This window comes from Taudactylus pleione, unplaced genomic scaffold (assembly GCF_031769625.1).
Source record: "Taudactylus pleione unplaced genomic scaffold, aTauple2 ptg002435l, whole genome shotgun sequence".
Classification (NCBI taxonomy): Eukaryota; Metazoa; Chordata; class Amphibia; order Anura; family Myobatrachidae; genus Taudactylus; species Taudactylus pleione.
The window spans coordinates 178,831-204,379 of record NW_028286820.1 but is presented as its reverse complement, the minus strand read 5'-3'; the positions used below and the strand labels follow the sequence as shown (position 1 = coordinate 204,379).

The window sequence follows — 25,549 nt, the reverse complement described above, 5'->3', positions numbered from 1 at the left end:
ATTCTTACAGCTTTTCAACATAGTTGAAATGAAATCAGTAGTAAGGAAATGTCACTAAGAATTTTGGAAACAAATGTGCAGTTTGGGACTTCATGAACTTTTAGGTAATGCAATAAATAAAAATATTGTTTAGTGAAACTTGTAGAAGAGCCTCATTAGCTTTATGGAACAGACCTGGTGCTATCAGTGTGTACTGGAATATTCCTCAGGTCCCAGCCAGGTAAATCTGATCAACTAAACAGATGCGCTCAGCCTGGGCGATTGTGTATAAAAAATCTTTCCCCCTTTCAATTGATTGCAGATTGTCCACAATCGATTGAAAAAGGGAAAGATTTTTATACACAATCGATTGCAAACTGCACAATTGCTGCAATCAATTTCTGATGTATGGGGGCCTTTACACGGGAAGCATCCCTCTTTACCCCCAAATGAGCCATCTCATCGCTGGTCCCCAGCCAGGGCTCTGCAAAAACAGCTGAGCTGGTCCTGTCCTTACAGTGATGTAGGAGGGGAGGGCAGACTGGCCCACTGACCTCACCCTGCAGCCCGCCCCGTCCACACTGGCTCTCAGGACAGGGTGCAGCCACTTTATAAGGACGCCCTACGCTGCTTCCAACACTCCTCATAACTGCTCACATCCATATACAACCCATCATGGTGGATCAGTTCGTGGGCACCTGGAAGCTGTGTGACAGCCAGGGCTTAGCTTAGTACATGCATAGTCTGGGTAAGGATTTTCTACACTCTATTTCTCCTGTGCACCTACACTAAAAATAATTTTTTGAAGTAATATTGGCAACAAACAAAGTTTGTTTACATACAACCTCCGATCACGAAGCGTAATTTGGTATAGTCAGAGAGCTGAGAATGCTGGGAAAGCCTGCTAAAGCTCTCTCCGATAATAAACATTATAGGTGCGTACACACGTAATGATTTTTTGAACGATTTAACTATAACTATGTCGTAATCGTTCAAAAAATCGTTCAGTTTCTGAGTTATAGCGAACGATAATCATTCATGCGCGTTCCCGTTTGTAGTTCATCGTCCATTCTGACTGACCAACTTAACGATTTTCATTAAGGGAAGGAACATTTTTCGTTCATCGTTGAAGAAATCGTTAAAAAAACCGTTCACTTTTTTCAAAGGAAAAACTGAACGAAAATCGTTCACTAACAAAATCGTTACGTGTGTATCCAGCTTAAGATCATGACAAAACATGACAATACAAAAATTGTGTTTTTTAATTAATTAAAAATTAACAGTAAGTAATTTCAATTTAAAATTTTTTTAGTTGCCTCGGCCGTGTTTTAATACGCTCATATGTAAAATTTCATGATCTTCGCTTGTAAACTGTGGATTTGTATAGAAAGACAAGTACAGAAGGACAAATTTTTGCCTTGATATAGTAGAGAAGATAGAAAACAAAAAATAGTAGATAAGCTAAATCCTTTTGTAATTCCGTACCTGACCTGTAGAGGGCGATTGCTATGCAAAAATTGTGGTTTTTCATTAGTTAAAAATTAACAGTAATTAATTTCAATTTACATATTTTTAAGTTGCATCGGCCGTGTTTTAATATGCCCGTATGTAAAATTTCATGATATTCGCTTGTAAACTGTGGATTTGTATAGAAAGACAGGAGGACAAATTTTCGCTGTTATATATTAGATTATTATGTGCTATGTTTTATTATAATTTATTATTATTTTGTTACTGTTTGTTCTGAGATCTGCGCATATCTACCCTATGTCCCCCCACCTCTTTTTCTCTACCCCTGTTTTTGTGTATTGCTTGTTTCATTATTTAAAATCTAAATGCTAATGTTTAAAAAACTGATACAAAGTAGTGTAGACCTCCAGTAACACATTAATCCTTCACCTCTATAGTAATGCATCTTGTTGTAACACATTGCCTTCCCTCACCCTGTAGTAACACATCTGACATTCCCCTCCCTCACCTGTGTAGTAACACATTCCCCTCCCTCACCTGTGTAGGTAGTAACACATTCCCTTCCTCACCTCTATAGTAACACATTGCCCTCTCTCACCTATATAGTAACACATTCCCCTCTCATTGCTGTTGTAATGCTGGGTACACACTGCCTGACATATCGGCCGCTCAGTTGATGATGACCTCTTCTCTGTGTTCCCTCCCATGTGAAAGTAAATGTGTCTTGCGCTTAAAGCATTTACCACAAACCGAACATGTAAACGGTCTCACTCAGACGTGAACTCGGCCGCGTGCTCCGAGGTGTGGCCGCTGTGCAATCGGTTCCCCACGAGCAGACGACGGAAATGGTTTTCTCAGGTGGTGCCCGAGAAGAGACGCCATAGACGCAAAGCATCTCCCGTTCAGCCCATGCCCGCCATGCCACTCATCAATAATGCCCATCAATGGTTCGCTCGATAGGTTAGTGTTATCGATGGTTAACCCTCCGATGACCATCCCTACTGGGCTGGCTCACTGAGAGAATGTAACTCACTCTAATAATGAGATACAGGGGGCAGAGCTAAGTGACTGGCCAATCAGGGAAGAGGGTGGAACTGGGACGCCATGCACCCTGCCCCGGTAGCTAAAAGAATAAGTAAAAACATCACTATATCTCTCTGCCATCGATGTTGGCAAACCATCGGATCTCTGCCATCGATAGAAAAAAAAAACTGGTTGACAAAACCATCGATGGCTGCTAGTCATCCCTACAGCCCAGTGTGACTGTCTGAGCATTGCAAGCAAAACAACATGCGGCAGCTTTGGTGACTGGGTCACACACTAATGACTAGCTCTGTTCTGGGCTCCCATAAGTGCAGTATTCCCTTTGCATTAGCACTGTGATTATAATGCAGTACATCGTTATAATATCTGCACCATTTATATAAACCTCCATTAATTCGGGAAACACGTGAATTACACAGTTTCCTTTATTGCCTTCCCTTAAGGTGCATACACACACAACGATTTTTTTGAACGATTATCGTTAACGATATCGTTTGCAGTTCAATTGTTGACAAAATCGTTCACTTTCTGAGTGAAAACAATGAACGATTATCGTTCATGCGCGTTCACGTTTGTAGTATGTAGTTCAGTCAGTTTGACCAACTGAACGATTTTCTTAAGTTAATATGCAAAAATCGTTTGTAGTTCAAAAAACTTGTTCATTACATTTAGTAAATGAACGATTTTAGTAAACGATTTTCGTTCATTTTTCCCTTGAAAAAAATTTACGAAAATCGTTTACTAAAATCGTTCATTTACAAAAATCGTTGTGTGTGTATGCAGCTTTAGAACTACAATGAGGTAACAACATCGACTGATGTCTACATTATGCAAGTCTTGAATCATATTCTTATTCTCATCTTTAGATTCTGTACTGATTGCTCATCTCAGTGACTGAGGATGGACAAGGGCCGTATTCCAACGACTGGGAGAATATTACAACTCGCCTTGGAGATTATCTACCTGCTGACTGGGGAGGTGAGGGAGTCTGGGAGTGTCCCAGTGACATCACTCTTATCTCTATTACTAACACAGGGACCTGACTGGGGAGGTGAGGGAGTCTGGGAGTGTCCCAGTGACATCACCCTTATCTCTATTACTAACACAGGGACCTGACTGGGGAGGTGAGGGAGTCTGGGAGTGTCCCAGTGACATCACCCTTATCTCTATTACTAACACAGGGACCTGACTGGGGAGGTGAGGGAGTCTGGGAGTGTCCCAGTGACATCACCCTTATCTCTATTACTAACACAGGGACCTGACTGGGGAGGTGAGGGAGTCTGGGAGTGTCCCAGTGACATCACCCTTATCTCTATTACTAACACAGGGACCTGACTGGGGAGGTGAGGGAGTCTGGGAGTGTCCCAGTGACATCACCCTTATCTCTATTACTAACACAGGGACCTGACTGGGGAGGTGAGGGAGTCTGGGAGTGTCCCAGTGACATCACCCTTATCTCTATTACTAACACAGGGACCTGACTGGGGAGGTGAGGGAGTCTGGGAGTGTCCCAGTGACATCACCCTTATCTCTATTACTAACACAGGGACCTGACTGGGGAGGTGAGGGAGTCTGGGAGTGTCCCAGTGACATCACCCTTATCTCTATTACTAACACAGGGACCTGACTGGGGAGGTGAGGGAGTCTGGGAGTGTCCCAGTGACATCACCCTTATCTCTATTACTAACACAGGGACCTGACTGGGGAGGTGAGGGAGTCTGGGAGTGTCCCAGTGACATCACCCTTATCTCTATTACTAACACAGGGACCTGACTGGGGAGGTGAGGGAGTCTGGGAGTGTCCCAGTGACATCACCCTTATCTCTATTACTAACACAGGGACCTGACTGGGGAGGTGAGGGAGTCTGGGAGTGTCCCAGTGACATCACCCTTATCTCTATTACTAACACAGGGACCTGACTGGGGAGGTGAGGGAGTCTGGGAGTGTCCCAGTGACATCACCCTTATCTCTATTACTAACACAGGGACCTGACTGGGGAGGTGAGGGAGTCTGGGAGTGTCCCAGTGACATCACCCTTATCTCTATTACTAACACAGGGACCTGACTGGGGAGGTGAGGGAGTCTGGGAGTGTCCCAGTGACATCACCCTTATCTCTATTACTAACACAGGGACCTGACTGGGGAGGTGAGGGAGTCTGGGAGTGTCCCAGTGACATCACCCTTATCTCTATTACTAACACAGGGACCTGACTGGGGAGGTGAGGGAGTCTGGGAGTGTCCCAGTGACATCACCCTTATCTCTATTACTAACACAGGGACCTGACTGGGGAGGTGAGGGAGTCTGGGAGTGTCCCAGTGACATCACCCTTATCTCTATTACTAACACAGGGACCTGACTGGGGAGGTGAGGGAGTCTGGGAGTGTCCCAGTGACATCACCCTTATCTCTATTACTAACACAGGGACCTGACTGGGGAGGTGAGGGAGTCTGGGAGTGTCCCAGTGACATCACCCTTATCTCTATTACTAACACAGGGACCTGACTGGGGAGGTGAGGGAGTCTGGGAGTGTCCCAGTGACATCACCCTTATCTCTATTACTAACACAGGGACCTGACTGGGGAGGTGAGGGAGTCTGGGAGTGTCCCAGTGACATCACCCTTATCTCTATTACTAACACAGGGACCTGACTGGGGAGGTGAGGGAGTCTGGGAGTGTCCCAGTGACATCACCCTTATCTCTATTACTAACACAGGGACCTGACTGGGGAGGTGAGGGAGTCTGGGAGTGTCCCAGTGACATCACCCTTATCTCTATTACTAACACAGGGACCTGACTGGGGAGGTGAGGGAGTCTGGGAGTGTCCCAGTGACATCACCCTTATCTCTATTACTAACACAGGGACCTGACTGGGGAGGTGAGGGAGTCTGGGAGTGTCCCAGTGACATCACCCTTATCTCTATTACTAACACAGGGACCTGACTGGGGAGGTGAGGGAGTCTGGGAGTGTCCCAGTGACATCACCCTTATCTCTATTACTAACACAGGGACCTGACTGGGGAGGTGAGGGAGTCTGGGAGTGTCCCAGTGACATCACCCTTATCTCTATTACTAACACAGGGACCTGACTGGGGAGGTGAGGGAGTCTGGGAGTGTCCCAGTGACATCACCCTTATCTCTATTACTAACACAGGGACCTGACTGGGGAGGTGAGGGAGTCTGGGAGTGTCCCAGTGACATCACCCTTATCTCTATTACTAACACAGGGACCTGACTGGGGAGGTGAGGGAGTCTGGGAGTGTCCCAGTGACATCACCCTTATCTCTATTACTAACACAGGGACCTGACTGGGGAGGTGAGGGAGTCTGGGAGTGTCCCAGTGACATCACCCTTATCTCTATTACTAACACAGGGACCTGACTGGGGAGGTGAGGGAGTCTGGGAGTGTCCCAGTGACATCACCCTTATCTCTATTACTAACACAGGGACCTGACTGGGGAGGTGAGGGAGTCTGGGAGTGTCCCAGTGACATCACCCTTATCTCTATTACTAACACAGGGACCTGACTGGGGAGGTGAGGGAGTCTGGGAGTGTCCCAGTGACATCACCCTTATCTCTATTACTAACACAGGGACCTGACTGGGGAGGTGAGGGAGTCTGGGAGTGTCCCAGTGACATCACCCTTATCTCTATTACTAACACAGGGACCTGACTGGGGAGGTGAGGGAGTCTGGGAGTGTCCCAGTGACATCACCCTTATCTCTATTACTAACACAGGGACCTGACTGGGGAGGTGAGGGAGTCTGGGAGTGTCCCAGTGACATCACCCTTATCTCTATTACTAACACAGGGACCTGACTGGGGAGGTGAGGGAGTCTGGGAGTGTCCCAGTGACATCACCCTTATCTCTATTACTAACACAGGGACCTGACTGGGGAGGTGAGGGAGTCTGGGAGTGTCCCAGTGACATCACCCTTATCTCTATTACTAACACAGGGACCTGACTGGGGAGGTGAGGGAGTCTGGGAGTGTCCCAGTGACATCACCCTTATCTCTATTACTAACACAGGGACCTGACTGGGGAGGTGAGGGAGTCTGGGAGTGTCCCAGTGACATCACCCTTATCTCTATTTCTAACAAACACAGGGACCTGACTGGGGAGGTGAGGAATCCTGGGAGTGTCCCAGTGACATCACTCTTATCTCTATCACACTCCTGATACACACTGATCACTATACACAGGTCACACTGATATCACACATCTGATACACACTGATCACTATGCACAGGTCACACCGATATCACACACCTGATACACACTGATCACTATACACAGGTCACCCTGATATCACACACCTGATACACACTGATCACTATACACAGGTCACCCTGATATCACACATCTGATACACACTGATCACTATACACAGGTCACCCTGATATCACACTCCTGATACACACTGATCACTTTACACAGGTCACACCGTGTTACAGTGTGTATAATAAAATCAATAATAATAATTCCTTATACAATTAGAATCAAATATATATGTGTCATTCATATATTCCAGAGAGAGTCAGGTCCCAATACAAGTTTACACAGAACTGGTTATTCCAGCATATCAATAGAGATGGCTAAATGATACTACAATCTAATTAGCATTTGTTAAGGTGTTCAACTCCACAGCATACCCCCAACAAGAGGCTTTTTCCTCTTGAAGCCTCACACAGGAAAGCTTAGAACAATAGCCCAAGTTTAAAATGAATAGTAGTTCCAGTTGACCAATCGGATATTCCCTTTCTGACCACACCTCACAGGTGAGAGAGACACAGGATAGCATTCACACTGTGGACACATTCTTGCGAGGACACACCAGGGAGACAGGCAGAGCAGACTTCTCCCCAGAAGACTGCCAGGATGGAACTAAGGGCCTGACTCAGAGCCGGACGCTATTTGCGCTCGCTCGTTCAGAAAAAGGGGCCGGATATTTAAATTGAGCGCTCGCTCTTTGCGGTCTGTTGACGCCTCTATGTCTGAACGAGCGAATGAAACATGCGCTCGCTATTTTTAAAAAAACGCCCCCTGGCCGCTCGCATCCTACGTCATCTCCGCTATTTATTAGATTAATCGAGTACATCGAAAGGCATCTGAACTGCTCGCAGTGCTTGTGGTAGGATTTTCCTACCGCAATCATGCGAGCAGTTCAGGCTAAGAGACAACCAAGTGACGTGGGCGATGACGCTGCTTTGTTAATTATGCACACCCTTAAAACGCCCGTTTTGACCGTTTGGCACGCCTGCGTTCGGATCTCCACTCCCCGTTTTCAAGCACCTTCCCCTGTTACCACCCACAAACGCCTCATTCTGTCACTCAAATTAGCAGGCATTCGCTATTTTGCGAGCACACAATTTCCGACCGCAATGACTGGTTCGCGCATGCGTATTACAACCCATACGCATGCGCAGTTGTGCGAACATCGCTCGGAGCGAATGAGCTGCCACTTACGAGTGGCTCTGTATCAGGCCCTAGATACACCAGGAATATGGCTAAGTGAACTGTACATTAGTTAGCCTATAATGGGTATTTGTAACTAGTTTGATTTAATCTGTTTATAGCTTGTATAGATAGTTTGTAGTGATTTAGGTTCAGTTTTATACATATAGCTGGCTGTGATATAGGTGTACTTTTCCCCCTTCCTTCCCATGTGCTTGGACAGTGGCATAGTCTGAGTGGGATGGGTTTGGTGTGTGTTGTGTTCTTGTGGTCTGACTGTCATTGTGTGGTTAGGATTGGGATGGAAATTGGGTGGAGTATTGCAGTCTGTGGATGTGTGGTTGTTAGATGTCAGCTGATGATGAGGGAACCCGAGACTCGGTGGTGGTCAATTGCGTTGTGCTGGGTTTGTGGGTGGTATACACTGTTTGGTAGTTTCTGCTTTGTGGGACATTATGTAGTGGAATCAGGTTGGGTTTGGCTGGTGGTTGTGGTTCCATGGGAGTTGCGGATTGCTGGCCATGTTGTGATAGTATTGTGAAGTTATATATTATCATAGTTTGGGCATTTAAAGATGGCTACTACCTCCATGTGGTGTAAACAAAGGAAATTCCATGTGCTCCCTGTTTCCCCATTGAATCATGTGCTTGATTCAATGGAAGTTGTGAATTACTAGTCTCGTGATCATAGTTATAATTCTATAGATATTATAATTATGATCATTAATGGATATATGATTTACAGAAGTTACAACATTATGCAAGTTTTCTTACTTTCAAAATGGAGTGTATTATGGGAGTTTTCCATGTGAGTTTTCATAATGGAGTTTGCCTAGGGATCATGAGGCTTGCAAACAAAGGAAAGAGCATGTGCTTCGGCCCTTCCCCCTCCCCACGGTCTAGTGGATACTGGATGAGGTCTGTTGTAGGATGGTATTGTTGTATATTGGAATCAGCTTGTGTTGTACATGTTGGAATATTAAATGGTGCAGTGTTTGCCTGATGTGTTGGCATATGATATTCAGCTTGCATATTTAATTAACTATGGCATTATGGGAGTCTTCAAAGTGAGTTTTCAAAATGGAGTTTGTGTTCAGAGACCATGCGGTTTGAACAATAGGACAAAGTGTCCCAACAACCCCCACTCACACACTCGGCAATTATATATATTTGTATGCATCGTTATCTTTATGAAAGGAAATTATCTAAATGATTTAAAAGGTATATAATTCTGGTTAACACTTTGCGAAGTTCATATATTTATGTTACTTATAACCTGATAGTTATTATATGAAAAATAGAATAATTTGCTTCAGATATATTGGGATTAAACAAGCTGGCAATGGCCGGTGTGTACAAAAAGAAAGAAGGAAAAAAAACACCCCTTATCACACCGATATCAACGCTCTCCCGATAAGAGCTGTCCTTTGCAATGCTGCCGGGCAGAGGGACTTCTGGGCTTAACAACCAGAAGTCCCTCTGGCGTCCGCATGCGCGGAAGGAAGCCGGCCGCGCGGGCTATCGGGACGCTACAGGATGGGAGGGATCCAATCGGATCCCTCCCAGACTGGAGCATCCCGATAAGAAGCCCATAGGCTTGTATTGGGTAATGCCACCTGGAGGTAGCATTACCCATCGGGACGAAGCATTCCGGTACTTAGTACATTTGGGGGAATGTAGTAAAACCCCAAAAACTGCATTTTAGGGGGTTTTACCGCATTTTCGGCTTTAGTACATCCCGGCCTTAGACCCTGAAACACAAAATCGAACAAAAATGAATCAAACATCGACTAAAAAAGAAAAATCGACTTTCAGTAAATATACCCCTAAATCACACATTTACTAACAGATGATTTTTGACACTGTTTAAACAAATTATGTCAAAAATTATGTTCGTAAATGTTTGATTTAGGCCCTGAAATACGAAATTGACTAAACATCGTCCTTTAGTAAATGTGTCACCACATGGGGTTTGCATTGTAACACTGCAAAAGATTGGTGTGAATGTCCGTCGAGCGAACGGCGGCGTGCCTGGGTACTGGGGGGTGGGGGTGGCCAAATCAGGGAGAGGTGAGGCCAGATTGTGCTCTTTGTATTGTACTCTTGTTCTACAGCATGCGCTTTGTAATGTATCGCATAGCGGAATGCTTTCCTTATTACATACTGGTGATTAGAATGATCCCTGTATTGCGTACTGGTCACTAGCTGCTCTCTGTGTTGTATCAAGGTCAGTAGAATGTTTTTTTTGTATTGAGTAATGATCACTGGGGTGGTCTGTGTACTGTACACCACCATTAGGGTGCACTCTGCATTGTATGGAGGTAACTGGAATGCTTTCTGTTTGGCAGTAAGAAAACTTAAACAAAAAACATGTAATACTTTACTGAGATGGATGTATAAAGGGGGAGGAGACATGAGCGTATCCATAATGGGTGCAGGGCATGCAGTTCCCACAGGCCCAGAGAACCCACATCACATATCCTTCACCCATTCTTAATACTTACCTCTCCGGCGGTGCCGCAGTGATCACTGGGCACTGGCGTGGGTGGATTTGTGTGATCTGTACAGTATTCTGTTTCTCAGGATTGCACAGTTGCAAAGAAGCCATCTGCTGATCATGTGACAGCCAGCAGCCGTCTCTATATGTCAGGGGGATTGAGCGGGACTCGGGCCAATGACCAGAAGATCTTGGAACAAGATCATTCAGCTGCTGAGTGTCTGGGTGATGACTGGAGAGGTGACTGCTGGGAATGGGACATTATACAGTAACACCGGGGGATGTGTCTGGGCGATGACTGGAGAGGTGACTGCTGGGAATGGGACACTATACAGTAACACCGGGGGATGTGTCTGGGCGATGGCTGGAGAGGTGACTGCTGGGAATGGGACACTATACAGTAACACCGGGGGATGTGTCTGGGCGATGGCTGGAGAGGTGACTGCTGGGAGTGGGACATTATACAGTAACACCGGGGGATGTGTCTGGGCGATGACTGGAGAGGTGACTGTTGGGAGTGGGACATTATACAGTAACACCGGGGGATGTGTCTGGGCGATGACTGGAGAGGTGACTGCTGGGAGTGGGACATTATACAGTAACATCGGGGGATGTGTCTGGGCGATGACTGGAGAGTTGACTGCTGGGACTGGGACATTATACAGTAACACCGGGGGATGTGTCTGGGCGATGACTGGAGAGGTGACTGCTGGGAATGGGACATTATACAGTAACACCGGGGGATGTGTCTGGGCGATGACTGGAGAGGTGACTGCTGGGAATGGGACATTATACAGTAACACCGGGGGATGTGTCTGGGCGATGACTGGAGAGGTGACTGCTGGGAATGGGACATTATACAGTAACACCGGGGGATGTGTCTGGGCGATGACTGGAGAGGTGACTGCTGGGAATGGGACATTATACAGTAACACCGGGGGATGTGTCTGGGCGATGACTGGAGAGGTGACTGCTGGGAATGGGACATTATACAGTAACACCGGGGGATGTGTCTGGGCGATGACTGGAGAGGTGACTGCTGGGAATGGGACATTATACAGTAACACCGGTATACAGTAACACCGGGGGATGTGTCTGGGCGATGGCTGGAGAGGTGACTGCTGGGAATGGGACATTATACAGTAACATCGGGGGATGTGTCTGGGCGATGACTGGAGAGGTGACTGCTGGGAATGGGACATTATACAGTAACACCGGGGGATGTGTCTGGGCAATGGCTGGAGAGGTGACTGCTGGGAATGGGACATTATACAGTAACACCGGGGGATGTGTCTGGGCGATGGCTGGAGAGGTGACTGCTGGGAATGGGACACTATACAGTAACACCGGGGGATGTGTCTGGGCGATGGCTGGAGAGGTGACTGCTGGGAATGGGACACTATACAGTTACACCGGGGGAGGTGTCTGGGCGATGGCTGGAGAGGTGACTGCTGGGAAGGGGACACTATACAGTAACACCGGGGGAGGTGTCTGGGCGGTGACTGGAGAGGTGACTGCTGGGAATGGGACATTATACAGTAACACCGGGGGATGTGTCTGGGCGGTGACTGGAGAGGTGACTGCTGGGAATGGGACATTATACAGTAACACCGGGGGATGTGTCTGGGCGGTGACTGGAGAGGTGACTGCTGGGAATGGGATATTATACAGTAACACCGGGGGATGTGTCTGGGCGGTGACTGGAGAGGTGACTGCTGGGAATGGGACATTATACAGTAACACCGGGGGGGGGTGTCTGGGCGGTGACTGGAGAGGTGACTGTTGGGAATGGGACATTATACAGTAACACCGGGGGGGGGGTGTCTGGGCGGTGACTGGAGAGGTGACTGCTGGGAATGGGACATTATACAGTAACACCGGGGGGGGGTGTCTGGGCGGTGACTGGAGAGGTGACTGCTGGGAATGGGACATTATACAGTAACACCGGGGGAGGTGTCTGGGCGGTGGCTGGAGAGGTGACTGCTGGGAATGGGACATTATACAGTAACACCGGGGGATGTGTCTGGGCGGTGGCTGGAGAGGTGACTGCTGGGAATGGGACATTGTACAGTAACACCGGGGGGGGTGTCTGGGCGGTGACTGGAGAGGTGACTGCTGGGAATGGGACATTGTACAGTAACACCGGGGGGGGTGTCTGGGCGGTGACTGGAGAGGTGACTGCTGGGAATGGGACATTATACAGTAACACCGGGGGGGGTGTCTGGGCGGTGGCTGGAGAGGTGACTGCTGGGAATGGGACATTATACAGTAACACCGGGGGATGTGTCTGGGCGGTGACTGGAGAGGTGACTGCTGGGAATGGGACATTGTACAGTAACACCGGGGGGGGTGTCTGGGCGGTGACTGGAGAGGTGACTGCTGGGAATGGGACGTTATACAGTAACACCGGGGGATGCGTCTGGGCGGTAGCTGGAGAGGTGACTGCTGGGAATGGGACGTTATACAGTAACACCGGGGGATGCGTCTGGGCGGTGGCTGGAGAGGTGACTGCTGGGAATGGGACGTTATACAGTAACACCGGGGGATGCGTCTGGGCGATGGCTGGAGCGGTGACTGCTGGGAATGGGACGTTATACAGTAACACCGGGGGATGCGTCTGGGCGATGGCTGGAGAGGTGACTGCTGGGAATGGGACATTATACAGTAACACCAGGGGATGCGTCTGGGCGATGGCTGGAGAGGTGACTGCTGGGAATGGGACATTATACAGTAACACCAGGGGATGCGTCTGGGCGATGGCTGGAGAGGTGACTGCTGGGAATGGGACATTATACAGTAACACCAGGGGATGCGTCTGGGCGATGACTGGAGAGGTGACTGCTGGGAATGGGACATTATACAGTAACACCAGGGGATGCGTCTGGGCGGTGACTGGAGAGGTGACTGCTGGGAATGGGACATTATACAGTAACACCAGGGGATGCGTATGGGCGGTGACTGGAGAGGTGACTGCTGGGAATGGGACATTATACAGTAACACCAGGGGATGCGTATGGGCGGTGACTGGAGAGGTGACTGCTGGGAATGGGGACATTATACAGTAACACCAGGGGATGCGTCTGGGCGGTGACTGGAGAGGTGACTGCTGGGAATGGGACATTATACAGTAACACCAGGGGATGCGTCCTGGGCGGTGACTGGAGAGGTGACTGCTGGGAATGGGACATTATACAGTAACACCAGGGGATGCGTCTGGGCGGTGACTGGAGGAGGTGACTGACTGGGAATGGGGACATTATACAGTAACACCAGGGGATGCGTCTGGGCGGTGACCTGGAGAGGTGACTGCTGGGAATGGGACATTATACAGTAACACCAGGGGATGCGTCTGGGCGGTGACTGGAGAGGTGACTGCTGGGAATGGGGACATTATACAGTAACACCAGGGGATGCGTCTGGGCGGTGACTGGAGAGTGTGACTGCTGGGAATGGGACATTATACAGTAACACCAGGGGATGCTGTCTGGGCGGTGACTGGAGAGGTGACTGCTGGGAATGGGACATTATACAGTAACACCAGGGGATGCGTCTGGGCGGTGAATGGAGAGGTGACTGCTGGGAATGGGACATTATACAGTAACACCAGGGGATGCGTCTGGGCGGTGATTGGAGAGGTGACTGCTGGGAATGGGACATTATACAGTAACACCAGGGGATGCGTCTGGGCGGTGATTGGAGAGGTGACTGCTGGGAATGGGGACATTATACAGTAACACCAGGGGATGCGTTCTGGGCGGTGATTGGAGAGGTGACTGCTGGGAATGGGACATTATACAGTAACACCAGGGGATGCGTCTGGGCGGTGATTGGAGAGGTGACTGCTGGGAATGGGACATTATACAGTAACACCAGGGGATGCGTCTGGGCGGTGATTGGAGAGGTGACTGCTGGGAATGGGAACATTATACAGTAACACCAGGGGATGCGTCTGGCGGCGGGTGACTGGAGAGGTGACTGCTGGGAATGGGGACATTATACAGTAACACCAGGGGATGCGTCTGGGCGGTGACTGGAGAGGTGACTGCTGGGAATGGGACATTATACAGTAACACCAGGGGATGCGTCTGGGCGGTGACTGGAGAGGTGACTGCTGGGAATGGGACATTATACAGTAACACCAGGGGAGGTGTCTGGGCGGTGACTGGAGAGGTGACTGCTGGGGAATGGGACATCATACAGTAACACCAGGGGAGGTGTCTGGGCGATGACTGGAGAGGTGACTGCTGGGAATGGGACATTATACAGTAACACCAGGGGAGGTGTCTGGGCGATGACTGGAGAGGTGACTGCTGGGAATGGGACATTATACAGTAACACCAGGGGAGGTGTCTGGGCGATGACTGGAGAGGTGACTGCTGGGAAGGGGGGACATTATACAGTAACACCAGGGGATGTGTCTGGGCGGTGACTGGAGAGGTGACTGCTGGGAAGGGGACATTATACAGTAACACCAGGGGAGGTGTCTGGGCGGTGACTGGAGAGGTGACTGCTGGGAAGGGGACATTATACAGTAACACCAGGGGATGTGTCCGGGCGATGACTGGAGAGGTGACTGCTGGGAATATGGGACATTATACAGTAACACCAGGGGGATGTGTCCGGGCGGTGACTGGAGAGGTGACTGCTGGGAAGGGGACATTAATACAGTAACACCAGGGGATGTGTCCGGGCGATGACTGGAGAGGTGACTGCTGGGAATATGGGGACATTATACAGTAACACCAGGGGGATGTGTCCGGGTGATGACTGGAGAGGTGACTGCTGGGAATATGGGACATTATACAGTAACACCAGGGGATGTGTCTTGGGTGATGACTGGAGAGGTGACTGCTGGGAATATGGGACATTATACAGTAACACCAGGGGATGTGTCTGGGTGATGACTGGAGAGGTGACTGCTGGGAATATGGGACATTATACAGTAACACCAGGGGATGTGTCTGGGTGATGACTGGTGAGGTGACTGCTGGGAATATGGGACATTAATACAGTAACACCAGGGGATGTGTCTGGGTGATGACTGGAGAGGTGACTGCTGGGAATATGGGACATTATACAGTAAACACCAGGGGATGTGTCTGGGTGATGACTGGAGAGGTGACTGCTGGGAATATGGGACATTATACAGTAACACCAGGGGATGTGTCTGGGTGATGACTGGTGAGGTGACTGCTGGGAATATGGGGACATTATACAGTAACACCAGGGGATGTGTCTGGGTGATGACTGGAGAGGGTGACTGCTGGGAATGGGACATTATACAGTAACACCAGGGGATGTGTCTGGGTGATGACTGTATCATTGTGTGTGTCAGGTTCCTATAAGGTGTGAGGACGTCACTGTGTATTTCTCCATGGAGGAGTGGGAGTATATAGAAGGACATAGGGGTCTGTACAAGGACGTGATGATAGAGAATCGCCGGCCCCCTCACATCACTGGGTAAGACTGATAATGTTCCCCAGAAGTGCAATCAGGGATTAATCAGCGGAGAGGCTTGATTAGTCGTTCTTGTCACAATAGCGGGATCCCTGAGGACTTTTTCCACCTGTGCCAACCAGATAATTGTGCCTTGGAGCTAACTGATTGTGGCGGTTGCTGGGGGTTATCTACCCTGCCTCCTCCTTGCTCCCTATTACTGAGACCATGATAAGTATCTATAAATGTTCTGTTGTCTATAATGCTATCACATTTATGTTGGGACACTGCTCAAATACCAGCGCATAATCCCCACAGTAGAAAACCCTACACCCCCGACTGCACTATAGTTACATTTCTCCTGGCAATGACTCCATCCGTGTTGTCAGATCCCTTTACACCGGGGCAGCATCTCTAAGACGGGATTATTTAAGACAGCTCTCGATCAGTCCCACCTGTTGTGCCGGTCGCGGGTAAAATTCTAACGCTACAAGCCCTGTGATACCACACAAGAGGGCATAAACACTTGGACAATGGCACGGATTGCCTCCCATTTTCAGGGGCTAAATCTAGCTCCAATTCGATCAGCGCTTTTGTACATCCCCTTGAATGAAGCGTAGTGTTCATTACAGCACCCTGCACCTATCGCAACCTGTGCAGTTCCTCTTTCCTGCCTGGGGTGTCGCTCTCTGCTCTGGTGCTTCTAGCACACACTATCTGATGCCACAAACTGCTGAGATACAGACCAGAGTGTGCTAGAAGCACCAGAGCAGTGAGCAACACCCCAGGCAGGAAAGAGGAACTGCACGGGTTGCGAGAGGTGCAGGATGCTAGAATGAACACTATGGGCCAAATGTAATAGGGTGAGAGTTTAGAAAATGTGAGAGTTTAGCAGTAAACTCTCACATTCAGGGCCGCCATCAGAGCGGGACTGGAGTCGCGGGACCGGACAGGAAAGGGAGCCCGCCCCTAGCTCAAACCCACTCCAGGCCACCAGGAGCTCGGGACAGTTCATGGAGCTCCCCACAGTGGCTTTCCAGGCCCACAGCCCCTGTCTCCCCAGTGTCTGGCTGATTCTACAGGCCCGGTGACTGGAGCATGTACAATAAAGTGTTTTTTTGTTTTTTAATGGGGCTGGCTGGTTGACATAAAAGGGGGCCTGGGTGGTGACATTAAAGGTGGGCTGGCTGAGGAGACAGAAGAGGGGTTGGCTGGGGGCACAGAAGGGGGCTGCTGGCTGGGGAGACAGAAGGGGCTGCTGGCTGGGGAGACAGAAGGGGGTGCTGGCTGGGGGAGACAGATGGAGATGCTGGCTGGGGAGACAGAAGGGGGTGCTGACTGGGAGAGACAGAATGGGATTGGCTGGAGCTGGAGAGACACTGCAGGACGAGTTGCAGAGATGCGGGGGTTGGTTGGGCCCTTCCTATTTTGACAGTCCCGGGCCTTGCAATTTCTGATGGCAGCCCTGCTGACATTGGTCGAGCATTAGCTTCAAAAATTAAGCGTCAGAATTCGGCACCTGCAGTTTGTGCCATACAATTTTATTTATTTGCCATGGGGATGATCTTCACCCATGGACTACAGTGCCAGGTAAGGGGTAGGCCTGCCGGATGAGCCCGGCGGTGTTACTTCAGTGTGGAAGTTTCTCTTGGTTTATTCCAAGGAGGTTCCTGGCGGGTGGTCCAGCATCGTGGAGGGCTTTATAGGTCAGAATTGGAGGAAATGGGTAACCAGTACAATGATGCGATTAGGGATGCAACAGTAATAGATGGATATGTGTCTGTCAGCCTCATTCATTGTGTCCCCCAGTTAATAGATTGATGCTGAGAATAACAGCGGTGGGCACCCACGCACGCAGGGGGGGTTTCTGAGTACCTAGAAACTTTTTTTTTTTTTAAAGAGAAGCTCAGGCAACTGTGCCTGCTGTCATACTGTGATGGCTGTAGGGGGAGCTGCAGTGGCAGCGCACAGTTCCTCCTAGGCAGTTCACATGGCAGCACCAGCATTGTGAGAGGCTGAGAGGGAGCTGCTGCCGGGGTGACAGAGATCTGATGGTACTGCCGGCAGTCTCTCCTGGACTCCAGCTGCACTGCAGGTCTGTGTATAACATGTGGGGTGTTAATGATGCCAGAGCTGTATTTATTTGTGTTTTTAAGTGAGAGGTGTGTGTCAGTGTAGTCTGTGTCAGTGTGTGTGTATGTCTGTTAGTCTGTGTCAGTGTGTGTGTCTGTGTCAGTGTGTGTGTCTGTGTCAGTGTGTGTCTGTAGTCAGTGTGTGTGGTATGTCTGTAGTCTGTGTCAGTGTGTGTGTCTGTAGTCAGTGTGTGTGTATGTCTGTAGTCTGTGTCAGTGTGTGTGTCTGTGTCAGTGTGTGTCTGTAGTCAGTGTATGTCTGTAGTCTGTGTCAGTGTGTGTGTCTGTGTCAGTGTGTGTGTGTCTGTAGTCAGTGTGTGTGTATGTCTGTAGTCTGTGTCAGTGTGTGTGTCTGTGTCAGTGTGTGTGTCTGTAGTCAGTGTGTGTGTATGTCTGTAGTCTGTGCTTCAGTGTGTGTGTTCTGTGTCAGTGTGTGTCTGTAGTCAGTGTATGTCTGTAGTCTGTGTCAGTGTGTGTGTCTGTGTCAGTGTGTGTGTGTCTGTAGTCAGTGTGTGTGTATGTCTGTAGTCTGTGTCAGTGTGTGTGTCTGTGTCAGTGTGTGTGTGTCTGTAGTCAGTGTGTGTGTATGTCTGTAGTCTGTGTCAGTGTGTGTGTCTGTAGTCAGTGTGTGTGTATGTCTGTAGTCAGTGTGTGTGTATGTCTGTAGTCTGTGTCAGTGTGTGAGTGTGTGTGTGTCTGCAGTCTTTTAGATTTTTGTTTGTCATTGATTGTGTAAACTAGTATTTGGAAACCCCCCTTTGCAAATCCTGCGTTTGTCACTGGTGGGGATGGGAAATGATGAGACAGTCTATTAGTGGTGTAGCGGTTAGTGCAGATACAGGAGATATGGATGTGGGGAAGGCTGTGTGACTTCGCTGTGATGGAATATAATCACTAACATGATTGCTTAATGATTTGTCTCTCCAACAGATTTATCCGAGGTCAGAGCTAAGCCCGAAATATTTCCCGTCGATATTTCTTCACTGAGTGTTATAAATAAAGACCCTTGTTCATTTTTAAATAGTCCCGATCCAAAATCACATAGTAAATATAAACATGGAACGAGATTGTGTGACGAAACTAAAGACAGGGATTCAATATAATATAGAGTCCTAAGTTGCTGCGATTCAGAACACTTATCGGATGAAGGAGGATTTATGGCCACCGAAACACATGTAGAAGAACATCTCAATGACTTGTCTCTACCAGAAGATGGAAAGGCCACATGTTTGGACACGGAATGGTCCTATGAAGATGGAAGTCCCACAGGATCAGGTGGAAAAACTTCCAGTGGAGAAGGAAACCTCCAAGAGGTTGATACCAAAGACACATCGGCAACTAAGCAGAGAAAAGGAACTTCTGACAAAACAAGAGAGGACACAGAGAGAGCTTACGAATGTCCTGACTGTCCTATAAGGTTCTCTAGCAACCCCGACCTTGTCAGCCATGAGCAAAGTCACAGAGCCGGAGGTACTTATAAGTGTGGTCACTGCTGGAAATGCTTTGATTCAGAAACTAAGCTGCCCGGACACGAACGATACCACAACAAATAGAAGCCGTTCAAGTGTCCTGAATGTGGGAAATGTTTTCACGGTAATTCCCATCTGCTTATACATCAGAGGTCCCACACGGGAGAGAAGCCATTTCAGTGTTCTGAATGCAAAAAATGTTTTACCAGGAAATCAGATCTACCAATACATATGAGAAACCACACGGGCGAGAAGCCTTATTCCTGTGTGGAATGTGGGAAACGGTTCACTATTAGTGGTAGATTGGTGGAACACATAAGAAGTCACACAGGAGAGAAGCCATTTCCATGTTCTGAGTGTGGGAAGTGTTTTACCAGCAGAAAATCCCTCTTTAGACATCATGCATTGCACACTGGGAGAAATTTGTTTCCGTGTCCTGAATGTGGTAAAACATACAATCAGAGGTGGAACCTTGACAAACATGTGAGAACCCACACGGGCAAGAAGCCGTTTCCATGTTCTGAGTGTGAGAACCGCTTTGCCAGCCGTAGGCAGCTTATGGAACACCAAGCAGTTCATACCGGGAACATATTTCTATGCTCGGACTGTGGGAAATCTCTCCCTTCTCAGTCACGTCTTAGAGAGAATAGAAAAATTCACACGGCTGGGAAGCCATATATTTACTCCGAATGTGGGAAGGCCTTTAGCGCTAAAGCCGATCTCGTTCGGCATGTGAGATCTCACACTGGAGAGAAACCATTTGAGTGTTTGGAGTGTAAGAAGGCATTCAAAGTTAACGCGGATCTTATACGACATCGGAGGATTCACAGCGGCGAGAAACCGTACCCATGCCCCGAGTGCGGGAAATGTTTTAAGACCAGCTGGCTTTTCCAGCGCCACAAATTGGTCCACACAGAAGAGAAACCTTTTTCCTGCTCTGAGTGTGGAAGATACTTTAGAGATTGGGGGAATATACGTCAACACCAGTAAACCCACAAATAAATGCTTAATTTCATCACACTAAAGACTTCACATTGGATAGAGTCCATTGTCTATGTGTGGTTTGGGTGAACTGCGCACATCCAGGGTGTGGTATTGACGGAGAATGATATGGAAGGGTTTTGAGGTGGTTTGGGGGGATGGACTACTGTGTGTAGATGGTTGGATGGTAAGGGGGTTGTTAGGTGGGAGGTTAAGGGGGGGTTGGGAAAGCAGAGTGATGGGTGGGAGAGTGTGTGTGTTGCAGGTGGGTGGGGTAGAGTGGTTGGGGGTATGTGGAGTGCTGCACCATCTTACAGGAGTACCAGGTCCTGAAAATGGTAGAGTTGATAGTTGTTGGTTGGATGCGTTCCTCCCGTGGATAGTGGATTTGCTGGGTGATGAGGTGTGGTGTACTGGGGGTAGTGGTTGTGTGTGAGGGTGGTGAAGAAGAATGTGGTGTGTAGTACCATAAAAGATGACAGACGACCAAATGATGGGGCCAAATCGCTTATTGAGAGGCACAATGCTGCTCTCTGATATGGTCCGTGGGGGGGGGGGGGGGCATTTGGGTGTGTGTGTGGAGTAGGGGAGAGGAGTGGATGTGGTGCGAGAAGTGTGATTGGCTGAGCTCCGCCAATCACACTTCTCGCACCAGATCCAATTCTCTCCCTTACTCCACATGATGGCTGAATTATTTTTGCTCTGGGAGCATCACCCGGGTTGTTGAATAGTCACATGATCCCATTTCCGAGGAAAGGAACTAGGTTCTGCCATTGTCCCGGGAGAAGTAGAAGCCTCCTTTGAAAACACAAAAGTACAGTATTTCTGGCTTTCTGGTTATCTAGCTATTTCTATGGACTTACAGAAGAAGAGGTCAACATTTGCAGATGGAGAGGCGATCATTCACAGTGGTCTGTTCCGGATTACATCATTCTCCCAAAAATATCTCATGCTATCTCCAATCAGATGAAGATTTCAGGATTATTATGGTGCCAAGTTCCAAGTAAAATGTTTTACATTAAAATTGATGCCATCAATAGAGTGAAAATATATATAATAGGACCTCAAAGTGTTTGGTGGGTTACCACTGCACCTATTGAAACCTATCCAAAAATAGTTGTTATTCTCCAAAAATCTGCATCATTTGCATAGTATCATGTATGCCTCCCCTGTCCTTTCTCCTTCTCTCATAGCCGTGTGTCAATGGCTTTTCTGCCATCCCACCTGGATGACCCAATGCAACTACAAACTCAGTAGATCCAAATGTGGGCTTAGTTAACCCCCCTCCTCTAGTGCAATAGTCTCCTTACAGTAGACTCGGGTATTTAACAAAGCCCTGGTCCACTCTCGTTATCTGCTGCCTTGATTACTGTACTCTGGTTGGCCCTAACCTCACCTCTTTCTCCTCCATTGTTAATGCTGTGGCCAGACTAATCATTCTCTCCTGATGCTCCTCCATCTGCTGCATATTGCCTCCAGGATCCAAGGCAATCTTCTCACCCTGCCTTACAATACCTTCTACAACGAATGTCATGAGCTGTACCCATTGATTCAGCCACAAGCCTTAGACCCTCACGCCCACTTTATCTTCATCTCATTCCTAGATCTAGATTTTGTCCTGCACTGGTCCTCACTTCTGGAACTTCTTACCTTGTTCTACCAACCTTACGTCTTTCAAACGTTCCCTCAGGACCTACCTCTCGTTGCTTGCCTACCCTTACCCCACCTACACCCCCTAATTGCCATACTCTACCTCCTACATTCACGCCCCACCTTCGTGCATGACCTATCTGCACTACTGCCTCTCATTTCCCCAGCTCGGGGTCCTTTCTAACCTATTTCTATTGATTGTTGGTCCACCTGGCAATGTCCCTGTTATGTTCTTGCTATAAATGATGCTGTATTGTGGTGTTGTGCCTTCTCCTTGCACCACACGCTGTCATTCTGCTTACTGTACCCTTGTTTGTTTTTTTTTGTTTTTTACAAAAATATCTATTTGTGTTTTTGTACTTGTTTTTACACTTAATTATACTCATGCATTAACTTTCGACTTTGTTGTATTAGTCTTGAAGCATAACATAACAGCGAGTGTAGTGATCATACAAACGTTGCACATCAAATTCAAATAAAAACAAGTAGTAGCTGTGACCCTTTTTTTCTTTCCTGCGTTCTTGTAAGTTGGACTGGACTGTACTGTGCAGCGGAATTGGTGGCGAGACTTCAACTAATGATGATTATAGGTCTATAGTCTTCATTCTAGCACCCTGCACCTGCACCGTGCAGTTCCTCTTTCCTACCTGGGGTGTCGCTCTCTGCACTGGTGCTTCTAGCACACTCTGGTCTGTAGCCCAGCAGTTGTTGCATCAGCTGAGTGTGCTAGAAGCACCAGAGCAGAGAGCGACACCCCAGGCAGGAAAGAGGAGCTGCACGGGGCGTCGCAGGGTGCTAGAATGAGGACTATAATATATACAAGGTTTCTTTCCACCTTCTCATTCCTAACTGGTCCTTATGGACATGACACGTCGTCTTATTTCCGCTCGGATGACATATAATGGTTCTTTGACTGTAGTGATAACATTTTGTGTGGGTCATCTCAGTTGCCATGTCACATGGGCCATGTAGTCATTAGATTGACATTCATGTCGGCATTGTTAAAATGTCAACATGTCGGGAGCAGGTAAGTCACTGCTGGGCCACCAAGGATGATATGTCGACATTTCATCAGTGTTTACATGAAGCGGCATGGAAGTCCATTGCCGGATAGGTGCAGAGACGCCACACAAGGAGGAAAGACGACCCGCTGCGCAGAGCAGAGGAATAGCGCCTCCTGCAGTACCAGCTGTTCAGCAGGCTGATGGCGGAGATTAGGGTACAGGTAAGAGTGCCAGGCTGGCGATACTGAGCCCCTGCGACCTGTATAGAGACAAGCACATCCCAAAACTGGCCACCACAAGCCTTCTAGGTTGTCCGGTGTCGAGCTGCAGGAGAGTCAGAGCGCTAACACTAGGCAAACTTAGGCAGCTGCCTAAGTGCGCCGGGCACTGCAGAGCGCCTCTGGAATACTGTGTAGTGCGTAACGCACATAAGTGCAGCCCGCACTACACTGCTAGTAACAAACACACACGGTGCCGGCAGCTGTGTGTTTGTTTTAGCCGCCGAAGAGAGTCAGACTCTCATCGGCTGCTGCGCCCACTGCCGCAGCCGGGCTGGAGCTCACTCATGAGCTCCATTTTCCGGCTCCCGCAGTGGGTGATGGGAGAGATGTCATGACGTCTCTCCCATCATGCAGAGCGGGCGAGCCCGGGGGACAGAGGAGCAGACACCGGAGCGGGGATTAGAGTAAGTGGAGTTTTTTTTTTTACGCGTGTGTCTGTCTGGCCCTGGGATCACTGCTGGGGGGGACTACTACTGGAGGCACTGCTGGGGGGTGGCTACTACTGGGGGCACTGCTGGGGGGGAGGACTACTACTGGGGGCACTGCTGGGGGGGAGGACTACTACTGGGGGCACTGCTGGGGGGGAGGACTACTACTGGAGGCACTGCTGGGGGGGACTACTACTGGAGGCACTGCTGGGGGGTGGCTACTACTGGGGGCACTGCTGGGGGGGAGGACTACTACTGGGGGGTGGCTACTACTGGGGGCACTGCTGGGGGGGAGGACTACTACTGGGGGCACTGATGGGGGGGACTACCACTGGGGGCACTGCTGGGAGAGACTACCACTGGGGGCACTGCTGGGGGGGAGGACTACTACTGGAGGCACTGCTGGTCGGTGGCTACTACTGGGGGCACTGCTGGGGGGGAGGACTACTACTGGGGGCACTGCTGGGGGGGACTACCACTGGGGGCACTGCTGGGGGGGAGGACTACTACTGGAGGCACTGCTGGGGGGGAGGACTACTACTGGGGGCACTGCTGGGGGGGACTACCACTGGGGGCACTGCTGGGAGAGACTACCACTGGGGGCACTGCTGGGGGGGACTACCACTGGGGGCACTGCTGAGGGGACTACTATTGAGGGTGTTGCTGGGGGGGTCTACTACTGGGGGCACTGCTGGGGGGGCTACTACTGGAGGCACTGCAATGGTGGGACCACTACTGGGGGCACTGCATAGGTGGGGATTACTGCTGGAGGCACTGCATAGGTGGGTATTATTGCTAGGGGCACTGCATAGGTGGGGGACTACTACTGGGGGCATTGCTTGTCGAGGACTACTACTGGGGGCACTGCTGGGGTGGGACTACTACTGGGGGCATTGCTTGTTGAGGACTACTACTGGGGGCACTGCTGGGGTGGGACTACTACTGGGAGCACTGCATCGGGGGGACCACTATTGGGGGCACTGCACCGGGGGGTTAGTACTGGGGACACTATATAAGGGGGACTACTACTGGGGCATTATATAAGGGGCACTGCATAGGGGGACCACTACCTGGGGCACTGCATAGGGGGAACACTACCTGGGGCACTATATAAGGGGCACTGCATAAGGGCTTGTGTAGCTATCTGAGGGGGGGAGGGTGCAAGGTTGAAGAAATGCCCTGGGTGCCAAGAAACCTTGCATCGGCCCTGAGGAGAGTCGCGTTTCGCCAGGACAAGTGGTGCCACAACTCAGCTAAAGTATAAGCTATGTCTGCCTTCAGGAGTTTGAAGGAGAGAGATGGATTGGTAGCTACAGAGAGTGTCAGGATGGATATATGGATGTACTCTATGTGTACCAGGTACTAAACTGAGCTACATTGTAGAAACCGATTATAACTGTTTTGCTAAAGGGATTTAAAAATTGGTCACATGTCCCGTAAAGAGCCTCGTTTTGGGACGGGAGTGATATCATCCCCAAGACCATCTACATTTATCCAACAGTGAGCAGGCGTGCAAGGTGGAAGGGCCCTTACCGAGACCTGCGCTAAACCTCGCCCCCAATTGAATATGCTCCATGGAGTGATGGGGCAAATGAGACAACTATGGAGGGGGCAATCTGAAAGCTATGCTAGGGCAAAGAGACTGCAATAAAGAGGCAATCAGAGCTTGATGAGACAGCTATGGAGGGTTTCCCATCCTACTCTTCACACCATTACAAAGTCCAAA

The 25,549-nt window shown here is 49.2% G+C and overlaps 1 pseudogene across 1 annotated transcript; it reads left to right on the top strand.

Annotated features, from left to right (window-relative positions):
• Window positions 1-37: 37 nt before the first annotated feature.
• LOC148431340 (uncharacterized) lies at window positions 38-20,602 on the top strand (annotated as a pseudogene). Its single transcript, XR_015877193.1, has 3 exons — window positions 38-104; window positions 3,360-3,471; window positions 18,941-20,602. The product of XR_015877193.1 is annotated as an uncharacterized LOC148431340 (transcript).
• The last annotated feature ends 4,947 nt before the right edge of the window (window positions 20,603-25,549 follow it).